Here is a 12943-nt window from a genome sequence, read left to right on the forward strand (position 1 = left end):
GAATTTATTTTGCCAGAGGATGTGGTTAGTGCAGTTAGTGTAGCTGGGTTCAGAAAAGGTTTGGATAAGTTATTGGAGAAGAAATCCATTAACTGCTATTAATCAAGTTTACTTAGGGAATAGCCACTGCTATTAATTGCATCAGTAGCATGGGATCTTCTTGGTGTTTGGGTATTTGCCAGGTTCTTGTGGCCTGGTTTGGCCTCTGTTGGAAACACGATGCTGGGCTTGATGGTCCCTTCGTCTGACCCAGCATGGCAATTTCTTATGTTCTTATGTTCTTGTGGGATACCTGATGTTTCGTGTGTCGCCCGCAGCAGACCCGGGGCGCGGCCCTCTCACCTTCTTATATGGACTCCAATTCCTGGTTCCTCTTCACTGGCGGCGGTGGGCCGCCAGCTCCGACCTCAGATCGCCTCCGGTGCCTCCAGTTCTGCCATGGTCCCCTGTGTTGCCAGCCAAGATGCCCTTGCTAGTCAGGCCTCTCCGTGTGGCCCACGGAGAAATGCCGCCATCGGTGCCGTACCCCTCCCTAGGCGCGCACATCACTAATCCTTTTAAGGGGCCCGTGACGGGAACCTGGCCTTGGCCCCAGATGTTGACGTCAGATTCCTTCGTATATATAAGTTCAGGCCTTGGTCCATAGTGTTGCCTTTGCAACAAGTCTCCTCATACTCCAAGTATTCATTGCTGATATAGAATCCTCTCTACTTCATGTTCCTGACTTCCGTGGTTCTAGGTTCCTGTCTTCCTCATTCCTGCCCTGTCTATGTGATGGACTGACTCCTTGGATTTCGACTCTGCTATGCCTGACTACTCTTCAGCATATCTCCAGTCCTGGACCTCTGCTACGCCTGACTACTCTTCAGCCTTTCTCCAGCCCCGGACCTCTGCTATGTCTGACTACTCTTCAGCTTATCTCCAGCCCTGGACCTCTGCTACACCTGATCACACCTGCCTTCTCCGTGCCCTGACCACTGCCTTGATTGACTATGTCTGCCTTCTCCGTGTCCTGACCATTGCCTTGATTGACTACGCTACAGACTTCTCCATGTCCAGAATTCTACATTGCTTGCCATGACCTCTGCTTGCTGCCAGCCCTGATCCAAGCCTGTCAGTGATGCCTCCTCTAGCCTATTCCCTGGACGTGGACTTACAAGGCTCCGGCCTTTCTTTGCTTGAGCGCCTCCAGTTACCCTCCATTCCATTGGTGCCTGAGTTCCTGTATCGACCCCAGTCCAGGGTAGGACTATGCCACCTATCGACTGCTGTCTCTGGGCTGAACTACTTCTCAAACCAACCTCGAGGCCCACCTAAGTCCTGCTGACTCCGGCACCCAAAGGCTCAACCTGCGGGGAACGAGAGCTGGTATAGGTGAAGCTCCAGTGGCCTCTACATTCAGCCCACTCCACCTGCCGACGGTGGGGACCCATAGATCCCTACCTTTGGGTTGTGTCAACCCCACCTCAGCCCAAGTGTCCACCACCAACGCACCACCTGACCTCTGTGCTCTTCAATAAGAACCTATACCATCTATATTTAGTTGCTGTTTTGTATCTGACAAAAATGAAGAAATCTTGCTAATATCATGTCACCACTCCCAAATGCATGCAACTGGGAAATTAATAACCGATGACAAGCTGTATCAAATGCTGCCAATTTATCAATCATTAATAGACATAGAAACATAGAAATGACGGCAGAAGAAGACCAATAGGCCCAGCAAGCTTTCACACTTATTTTCTCATACTTTTCTGCTACTCCGACCACTGAGTTCAAGGCCCTTATTGGTAGAATGAGAACATAAGTGTCTCAGTATCTTGATTTTTCCTAAAATCATACTGATTTGGATTTAAAATCATATATTCTTCCAAATTATCCTCCAGCTTCTTCCATACTACCTTCTCAAAGATCTTAGAGAAGGTAGGTTTGATATTAATATGCATGAGAGAAATTTGCATATGCTGGGTGTCCAATGCATGCAGATATCCTGAAAACCTGATGGGCTGTGGGGTTCCCCCAGGACTGATTTGAGAAGCCTTGATGTAAGTGAAGCAGCAGAGGGGAAGGATGAAGAGGAAATAAGAAGGAATTAAAGAGGGAGATGATGGTGAGGAGGGAGAATAGAAAAAAGGAAGGGAAAACCTCAGAGAGAAAGAAGAAGGGTATTACTCAGCATTTTCTGGGACATGAGAGGGCCAGAAATTGCTCTCTTCCTGTAACCTTCATCTTGTCTTGTTGGTGGCGCTAAGCAGCAATGAAAGACATAGCAAAATTTAAAAATATACAAAGAAACATCATTAAGAATTATGTTTTCCTTAAGGATCATGTTTCCAATGATCACTTTTGCAAAACATATTTCTTAATGATGTTTATTTGTATATTTAAAAAATTGCTACATCTTTCATTGCTGCTTAGCGCCACCAACAAGATAAGATGAAGGTTACAGGAAGAGAGCAATTTCTGGTCCTCTCATGTCCCAGAAAATGCTGAGTAATACCCATCTTCTTTCTCTCCAAGGTTTTCCCTTCCCTTTTTCTAATCTCCTCACTTATTTGAAGATTGCTGTTATCTGCTAAATGAAAGGATAAGTGTGAAAAACTGAGAACAGTCTTGTGTGTTGCCACACATTCTTTTATCTGGACCAGTGCTGCATGTGAGTGCTCTTTACTCCACCCCTCCTTTGTGTAGTATTTGTTGGGGACACCAACTCCTCAGATTATAAAAATGGAGAGAACTGTAATATGTTTGTTTGAACTAATGCATGGTTATGTAAAATAAGGCAATGTTTTCATTTTCCCTCATTGTTTTCAAACTTACTGCTTGTGATTGGACAAGAGGTTAGGCTGATGTCATAAGGCCCACTTTGATCTTTCTCTCTGTGCTTGTTTGCTGCTTCTAGTTTCACTTCTTAACTGCCCAGCAACTGTGCTGCAACTACTAAAGAGAGTAGGCTTTCTTATTTTACATAAAGGCTTTCTTTTCTCAAATAAATACGGAATACCTTTTTCTAGAACTTACAATTAAGTGGTATGTGCATTCTTTCTTCTGGACTACTTAGGCTGGTACCAACTCGGTTACACTCCACCAACCTGCCAGATAGACCCGGTTAGTCTCAGGTTGTTTTACCTTAACAGTACTGATGCAGCTCAGCAGCTACCCTGTGGCTTGCAATGTCTCTAATTTTATAAATGCAAAGTCCTAAGTCTTCATCTTTTTCCTCTTGTCTATCAATGATAGCGATGTCAATGAGCAAGCTGAGGATCAATTTGTGCAGCCCTGGATAGATACCATTTTCTTATGGAATAGGAGGCAATTCCTGAAAAAGAGCAGGGTGTCATTGATACAGTAGAGGAGCCTCTAAACAACTTGGATATCTCCCATGGTGGTTATTCTTTGGGAATAGTCCACAGAGTATTGATTGGTGGGTAATGTTTTTCCTCGGGATGAATGAACATAAGAACATAAGAAGTTGCCATACTGGGTCAGACAGAGGGTCCATCAAGCCCAGGATCCTATTTCCAACAGTAGAAAATCCAGGATACAAGTACCTGGTAAGTACCCAAACATTAAATAGATCTCATGCTACTAATGCCAGTGATAAACAGTGGCTATTCTCTAAGTCAACTTGTCTAATAGCAATTTATGAACTTTTCTTCCTGGAACCTTTTTTAAATGCAGCTAAGCTGTCTTAATCACATCCTCTGGTAATGAATTCCAGAGCTTAATTGTGAGTTGAGTTAAAAATAATTTTCTTCAATTTGTTTTAAATGTGATACTTGCTAACTTCATGGAGATGAAGTGCCCCCTAGTCCTTCTATTATCTGAAAGAGTAGACAACCAAATCACATTTTTCTATTATAGTCCTCTCATGAGTTTGTAGAGCTCCATCATATCCCCCTGAGTCATCTCTTCTCCAAGCTGAACAGCCCTACCCTCTTTAGCCTTTCTTCATAGGGGAGCCATTCCATCCCCTGTATTATTTTGGTCACCTTTCTCCATACCTTCTCCAGTGCATCTATTTCTTTTTTGAGATTTGGTGACCAGAATTGAACACAGTACTCAAGGTAGTTCTTACCATGAAGCGTTATGAGACATTATGACAGTCTGCGCTTTATTCACCCTTCCCTTCCAAATAATTCCTAACATTCTGTTTGCTTTTTTGACCACCGCATTACACTGAGTGACAATTTCAATGTATTGTTCACTATGACACCTAGATCTTTTTCCTGGGTAGTAACGTCTAACATGACATCTAACATCGTGTAATTAGAACATGGGTTATTTTTCCCTATATATATCACTTTGCATTTTTCCATGTTAAAATTTCATCTGCCACTTGGCTACCCAGTCATCTAATGTTGCAAATTTGTCCTGCAATTTATCACTATCTGCTTGTGATTTAATTATTCTGAATAATTTTGTGCTATCTACAAATCTGATCACCTCACTCATCATTCCCCTTTCCAGATCATTTTTAAATATATTAAAAAGCACCAGTTCCTTAGGCACTCCACTGTTTACCTTTCTCCACTGAAAATTGACCATTTAATCCTACTCTCTGCTTCCTGTCTTGTAACCAGTTTGCAATCCACAAAAGTACATTGCCTCCTATCCCATGACTTTTTAATTTTCTTAGAAGCCTCTCTCATGGGGGTGACATTGTCAAGCGCCTTCTGAAAATTCAAATACACTACATCTGCATCACCTTTAATCACATGTTTATTAACCCCTTCAAAAATGGTAGCAAATTTGTGAGGCAAGACTTCCCTTGGATAAATCCCTGCTGGCTGTATCCTATCAAACCATGTTCTTGAATTCTATGTCCATTGCTTCCAGTAACTGCTGTGTGAAAAGGCACTCTCAGAATAGATGAAGGATTGCCTCTTATGCTGTTCAGCCCCCTTGGGCAGTGCCTCTACTTGCTGAGACCCCTTGCATGCATGAATGCCCTTGTTAACACTTCATAGTACACTTTATGTGGCCATCCATGTGATTTCCTTGTGTTGCTTTGTTAGTCTCTTTGAAGTGATGTTTTGCCACACCATGATACAGGTGGCTACCAAAAGATTGGTTATGGAGTCCGTGATGTCTCCCACTTGGATCAGCTTGTAGCTGTTTCTTGGTATCCATAAGTCTGGTATGAAGAATTGTACATTAAATTGCTTCATAAAAAGTTTCACCTCTTTATAGTATAGAGGGGGGTACAGTTGTAGGGCAGTGAGCTTTCCCACTTGTCCAAGGTTAGCCTCCTCCAGTCTGGGAGGAGGAAGAACCAGGCTATGAGATATTATGTGTGGTCTCTGGCATTGCTCCTTAAGATGATCCTGATTCAGTTGCATAAAAATGTAACCCTTAGTGGGGGTTTTAATCCCAAGAGCACACAAACACATTTATTTATCTTTGGGGCTGCTCCAGTTTTCAATTTATTCCTGTGCTCAATTCTCCCCATTTTTAAATGGGGAGAAGTTCTCGCTTATGGCTCAGATGATGGTATATTGCTTTTTAGTGTGTGTAGACTGCAGGTGCATCCCATAACATGGAACAAATCAGACAGGACCAGGCTCTTGGAAACTTTTACTGATTGGTAATAATTAAATTAAAGTCCATTTGTCAATAATGTTGAAGTTACATCTGACTGCTGGTACTTGAGTGTATTTCTATGAAGGTAGGTGTCCTTTTATTTCAGGTATCTGGGTAGAGCTGCCGTGGTGATTTTACTTGTACAAAGCTCCCCCAAATGGCTAACCCAGGAATCCAATTTGAGGGGTTCCCATTTCACAGCAAAAATCCTTCCTTGCTCCATCTCCTTCCTGGACATCCAGACTGTCCTGGTCTCATGGGTGGAGATCCGGTTTGGGTCTCCAGATCTTGGTTGTTCATCCTTAGTTAATATTTCTGGGGTCTCCCAGAGTGGGATCAGGCTACCTCAGCACCACAATCCTTGTGGGAAGGGGGAATACAAAAAGCTCCCCACTCTGCCTCTGTCCAAAAAATACTTCTAAAGTTAAAGCTGGATACATCCTCAGCCATTACTGTCTCTCACAGCAGGATCTGTCACTGGGGCTTGTCCACCTATGGTTTAAAGTGGACTCACAGGTCTTCAGTCCCTGACATGAGAACCCTGTCACTCCAAGAGGATATCTGGCGTAAACATCTATCTCTTCTGTAAATTAGTAAAAGGAGGACCCTCTGACAGGGAGTAACATAGTAACATAGTAATGACGGCAGAAAAAGACCAAAATGGTCCATCTAATCTGCCCAGCAATCTTCCCAAGGTAGTAACTACAGCTCCATGCAGATTACCCCCATGTTTCTCTTAAGGGTAGTAACTGCCACTCCATACAGGTTACCCCCATGTTTCTCTTAAGGGTAGTAACTGCTGCTCCATGCCAGTTTAGCTTTTTTATTTATTTCCATCCTCTAGCCTTTTAGGGATCCAAAGGGGCAGATTTTCAAAGGGGTACGCATGTAAGATATGCACCTAACCCCCGAAAAGCTGCCCCTTCCACCCCCTGCGCGTGCCGAGCCTATGTTGCATAGGCTCGGTGGCGCACACAAGCCCCGGGACGAGCGTAAGTCCCGGGGCTTTCCTGGGGGGGGGGGCGTGTCGGGGGTGTTTCGTGGCCGGCACATCATCGGGGGCATTGCGGGGGTGGGGATGTAGACGGGGTTCCATCCCAGGGGCGTTCCGGGGGCATGGACGTGGCCTCCAGACCAGCCCCCGACCGGAACATGGCACGCCGGCGCGCACAAGTTACGCCTGCCTTGGGCAGGCGTAACTTTTGAAATAAAGGTGGGGGGGAAATTAGTTAGGGGAAGGAAATTAGTTAGGGGAAGGAAAGGGAAGGTGGGGGGGGGGCACCAGAAAAAAAGCTCCCACCGAAGCAGCTCTGATTTCGGAGTAGCCTCGGAGGAAACGGAGGCAGGCTGCGCGGCTCGGCGCGCGCAGGCTGCCGATTTTGCGCAGCCTTGCGCGCGCCGACCCCGGATTTTAAAAGATACGCACAGCTACTCGTGTATCTTTTAAAATCCAGCGTGCTTTTGTTTGCGCTGGTTGCACGAACAAAAGTCCTTCACAGTTTTAGTCTTCACCACTTCCTCTGGAAGGGCATTCCAGGCATCCACCACCCTCTCCGTGAAGAAATATTTCCTGACATTGGTTCTAAGTCTTCCTCCCTGGAGTTTCAAATCGTGACCCCTAGTTCAACTAAATTGTTTCCAGTGGAAAAGGTTTGTTGACGACCATGGATCACTTCCAATTGAAACTCCTTCTGGGTGAATCTGGGAGGCCTCACCAGAGTATAAAACGTAAACATCCTCACTGTTCCAAAGCTTCCTCAAACTGATCCCACTGAGTTCTAAAATAGCTGGGCTAAATAGGGTCAAGGCATCCAATCCAGACCTTCCAGGTGGGAGGAACTGATAAAGGTGTATGGCTTATAATATTAAAGTTTTATACAGGGACCTAATAACATCTAGTGGCCAACCTGTGGGGGTGCCAGACAAAGAAACTGGAGCATGGTGACAAGGTGAGGGACTCTTTTGACCCCCTCCCCCTTTCAGTTGTTCCTTGTACAGAATTGAATGCTTCCTCTGGTCCATCTAGGAATTCTAAATTAAGTAGAAGTCTGCTTTGGTAACAGCCCTGGCTACTACTGCTGGAATAAGCCAATCCTTTGTAGAATACTGGAGAACTGGAAGGTCCTTGTTCCTGAATACCAGACAATTTCCTTGATGGACAGCTTCCTCAGCTTCCTTAGTCCTAACTTCTGGTTCACTTTTGTCATCTCATCACTGCTAGGCTACTTCCTGTCCCATGAATCATACCACCAGGACTTCGATCAGGCCTGTCCTGGTGGGGAAAGAGAGGGAGTCAGTTGCTGAGTACTAGTCTATAATAAGCATGGTCTCTAATTTTCCGCAATTCACTCTTGATCCTGAAGCACTTCCAAAGTACTCTCATAGTACCCTCACTGATTCTTGGTCCATGTGGCATGAATACATCACTTACTTTCTTCCTTGGAAGCCTAGAATTATGATCCCTCTGATTTCCACAGATTGTCTGATATATTCCACAAACAAACAAACAGAAGAGGTGAAAGAAGACAGTCTTGTCTTACCCCCTGACCTGATGGGAAAGGAATCCATTTTAAACCACTCATAATTGCTGTACTGATGATGTCAGTGTGCATCACCATAGCATGTTTACAGAATGATTCACCCATCCAGAGTCCACTGAGTACCTTATCCAAGAAGTCATGGGAGGGCAGCACATAATTAGTGGTCTTTACCATACTGGATTGTGTCTCTGATGAAAGCCAGGCATTCCATGATCCTGAACCCTGGGATGCTGTGGGTCTGGTCCAGGTGAATCGCCTGAATGATGATGAGTTTCAGTCTGTCAGCCATCACCTTTGCCAGGGTATCAAGTCAACATTGTGGAGAGATATAAGGGCACCAGTTTCTGAGGTCTCACCTCTCTCCCTTCTGCTTTTATAAGAGTTGTTCCCCTAGTGTGGGTGGCATGCAGCTCAGCTATTCCATCTCTTCGTATAACTCCAGTAACTCTGGGCTGATGAGCTCCCACATCTTGATGCACAGTTCGACCATGAAGCGGTTACTACCCGGGGTCCTGCCTGACTTAAAGGATTTGACAACCTGGTGCAGCTTTTCCAGTATGACAGTCCTGACCATGATAGGGATGTACATTTGTTTTAAATGAAGGCACAAATGCAAAGAATGAGGCTATTTTTGGTTTGCTCCATATAGAATAAAGCAAAAATCCCCCCCCCCCCAACATACTCTAAAATTTGGGGGTATTTTCATATTTGTTGCATTTTTTTAAATGGGCCTCTCACAGCTCTCTATTTATTTATTTAGTGTTTTTATATACCGACATTCGTTAGAAACATCACCTCGGTTTCCATAAAACAATAATGCAGCCAACAGGGCTTTACAGTGGAACAGATGTTAAACTGGGGAGGAGAGGTGGGGGGGGGGGAAGGGAGGGGGGGGAAATAGGGAAAACAAGGGTGTGGGTAAAATTACAGTTTGGAACTTATGTACAATCATTGCAGATGAAAAGCTGTTATGTACAATTATTAAACTACAAAACGCAGTCAACAAGGCTTTACAGTGGAACTGATGTTAAACTGAGAAGGAGGGGTGGGGGGGATGAGAGAGAGTTAGGGTATAGATAGTATTACAGTTTGGAACTTATTTACAATCATTGATGGTGAATGGATATTATGGACAATTAGTAAACGACAAAGAGACCCTCCTGCCCATCTACAATTTAACCCAGGGCCTGGGCCTCCCTTGCTGGGCCTCCCCAGGTCCTTCCCCCCCCCCCCCCATTAAAATTTATGGGGATGGAGGACTCCAACCCCAGCCCCTGTTACCCCTTCCTGGGTCCTGTAAAAAGCCTAAAGGGCAAGAGCTGCAATGGAACAATGCACCAAAGTTGCATCACTTTGTTGCCTTCTCCAGGTGAATGGTGCCTAAGGTTCTGGGCCCAAGGCAGGTGCAAGTGGGATTCACTCCTGCCCTTTAGGCTTTTTTTTTATAGGACTTAAGGGGTACCAGTGTAGGAGCTCCTTGGTCCTGGCAAATTTGAACGGGGGCAGGAGGGGCCTGAGAAAACTTCAGCTAGATTTAATTCTTCCAGGAGGAGGGGGGGGGGGGGGGTGGTCAGGGAGGCCCAGCCAGACAGGCCCAGATCGTAGGCTGAATTGTGGATGGGTGGCTGAGGGCTGCAGGGGGCCCTGTTTTTTAGGTTGGCAAATGAACCAAACCCAAAAAATATTAAATAAACCAGTAAAACAACAACCCCCTGCCCGCTCCCGAAAATGAAAAACAAACCAAACTCAAAATCTGGGGGCTGCACATTCCTAGTTCATGGCTGCTTTTCCTGTGGGACTCAGGGTCTTGGTGGATTAACAATATGAAGAAAACTTGTGACAGATCCCCTCAAGAATTTATTGTTGTTGTATCTCATGGCGGGAGTCATGAAATGGGACCAATTTTAACCTTTGCCTAGCTCTGAGACTGTAAACATTACAGCTGCAATGAATTCCTCTATTTCTCCTCTAAATCCATGTGTGACAAGTTTAGTTAAGGCTCTTCGTGAGGACATTAGTAGCCCCATTTAAAAATCTGTCAATCTCTCACTTGAGGGAAGCAATTTACCTGCCAACCTCAAGCATGCTTCTATTTGACTGATTTAAAAAAAAAAAAAATCTAATTTGGACACTGCATGTTTTTTAAATTGCTGTCCTATTTTGCCTCTGCCACTCCTAGCAAAGATTCTTGAAAATGTTATGTTGATACAACTAAACAAATTTATTGAGAAGCAGTCAATCTTTGATCAGTATCAATTCAGGTTTTGCAAAATCTTCAGCACAGAAATTTTGCTGCTGTCAAGCCTGGGTCTCTTTTGGTGAGGATTTGATAGCAGTGAAATGTATGTCTTGGAAGTATTAGGCATATCAGCAGAATTTGACAAGCTTAACTATAAATTATTTCGCTTGAAAGACATTGGCATCTCTGTTTTCATCAGATCTCGTGGAGCTCTCTTTTCAGGTGTGAATTGGAGCATCTGCCTCGGCTTCCAGTTAATTCAGGTCTTACCACAGGGATTGGCCCTTTCAGCTGCTTTAACATCTATATAGCCCCTATTTGTAAAGTTTTATCTGGCCTGGAAGTAGGCTATCATCTTTACGCTGATGATATTCAGTTTTTTGTGCTATTTTGGGCCTTAACATCTGGCACAATTTCAATCTGTATCTCAGCGATAAAGGCATGGCTATTTCACATACAACTTGCCCTCAATTTAGATAAAACAGAGGTGAACTGAAAAGATTTCCATGTAACGATGATCCTACTGTTTTCATTTTGAGTGGCATGACATACCCATCACATATCAGGTCAGAAATTTAGGAGTTATCCTAGAAGCCGATCTATCACTTCGGGCCCAGGTCAAGGCTATAATGAAATTAGCATTCTATAAACTGCAGATTTTATGCCACTTAAAGCTATTACTCCATCTTTTCACACAGTTCCAGGTCTTGGTATTGAGAGGTCTGTCTGATTATTCTCTATACATTTGGCTCCCAGCAAATGTATTATGGGCACTACAACTAGAGCAACATTCAGCGGCATGGATTCTCTCAATCACGAAGTGCTGTGATCACATAACCCCTATTCTTTTTTTTCCTTCACTGATTTCCAATCCAGTAGCAGATTAAGTTTAAATTGGTCCTATTGATCCATAAATTGTTAAGTAATTCCTCTTCACCTTGGATGTGCGTGACTCTTCGCATCTACAATCCGTCTCATGTACTCAGGTCTGCTCATCAAGCTCTTTTGGATGTTCCATCTCCATGACTGCCACATCTTGCAGAAACAAGGGATAAGACCTTTTCAATTGCAGGCCCTTTGTTCTGGAACTCTTTGCCTGAACAATTATGTTAACTAGTCTGCACCAAGACATTTAAAAAGCAATTGAAAACATTCTCATTCCAACCAGCCATTGAGACTGGCAATTAAATAGAGGGGGACTTTTGAATGTTTTGACTGGTCAAGGATGATGACTGACCTGCAGCAGATCAGATTTGTTATAATTATGAGCATGGTATTTAAATTATTTCAGGTTTTTTTTTCCCATTTTGGTATGTGTTTTTATGTGGTATCCCTGCCTCGTGTGTATTTTAATTTGCACTCCAGCTGGAACCATGGATATTAGCAGGCAATAAATGTTTAAAATAAATAAAATCCCTGCAGAAACCTGTCTGCCTGGTCTCATTCAGAAGACTTGGGGGGAGCAGAGGTCCTCATAGAAGTTGGCAATGACCTTCGTGATTTCCACTCTCTCATCCCTGAGGGTTCCATTATGGTCACACATCTTAATCAGGGGGGTATGGGCAGAAGAAGAAGGAACTGCACCATGTATCCTTATTCAGATGCATGTAAGCCCTTAAAGATTTTGCTTGTAGAGTCTTTACAGACAATTTAAAATCCTCAGTTGCACAGTGTTAGGTCAAGATATCCATAGATTAGGGTGTATTCTACTTTTTGGATATGACAGTAAAAGTTAAATTTATGTTAGAGATTCCTTCCTTTTAACATTGTCTAGAAAATCATACATTTTGTGTTTTACAGATTCAGCTGTAGGGCCAATAATTTGTAGTAGATTTGTAGCAGGTTTAGGTTTTCTTACAAACCTTCTGGGGCAGGGAATAAAACTGTTGAAAATTCCCACAAAAGGCATTTAAAAATGTTTGATTTATGCTCTTATTTATTAAATTACTATTAAAATACAAAACAGAATATTCAAATTCAGGTTTCATCTCAGTAGCAATGAAAAAAAAAATCTCTCACCACAATCACTGAGATGCAACTCAAAATCTTGCAAACCCCCCCCCCCATACCCAACACCTAAGCAGCAAAACTGTTATCCCAAAATACCACCAGCTCCCAGAAATCAAATATCAAAAATCCACCTATGAAAAGGAAGCACTGCATATACTGTAACAGGCCCTAGAACACAAATACACCTCCTATTAGAAGATAAAAAAAACCAACGTGCTAGATTGCCATTGATCCTACACATAACCTACTTTCTAACAAAATACGTTACCCCAGTTACACACATAAAAGTGAATTTAAAAGCCTGACGCAGTTGCACGCCAAAACTGGGAGATACATTAATTTACCGGGCAGGCGTGCACCGAGAGGAATTTTAAAGTAGCTCAAGTACGTGCATATCTCCCGCTGTGCGCACAAATGAAAATTTCCAAAAAGAGGCTGGGCATGGGTGTGCTATGGGTAGGCAAGAGTGTTCCTGGCTTTCAACTTCAAAATAGTGCATAAATACTTATGTGCACAGGCAAACACTGGGATCCCTTGCCACATAACTTTACTTCTGCTATGGAGGACGTGT

The 12943-nt window shown here is 43.6% G+C and overlaps 1 protein-coding gene across 2 annotated transcripts in view; it reads right to left on the reverse strand.

Moving 5' to 3' along the window:
* The window catches only part of NRXN1 (neurexin 1), a 2509029-nt gene that overhangs the window by 1448242 nt on the left and 1047844 nt on the right, over positions 1 to 12943 (reverse strand). The window lies entirely within an intron of this gene.

This window comes from Rhinatrema bivittatum, chromosome 3, assembly GCF_901001135.1.
Source record: "Rhinatrema bivittatum chromosome 3, aRhiBiv1.1, whole genome shotgun sequence".
Taxonomy (NCBI): domain Eukaryota; kingdom Metazoa; phylum Chordata; class Amphibia; order Gymnophiona; family Rhinatrematidae; genus Rhinatrema; species Rhinatrema bivittatum.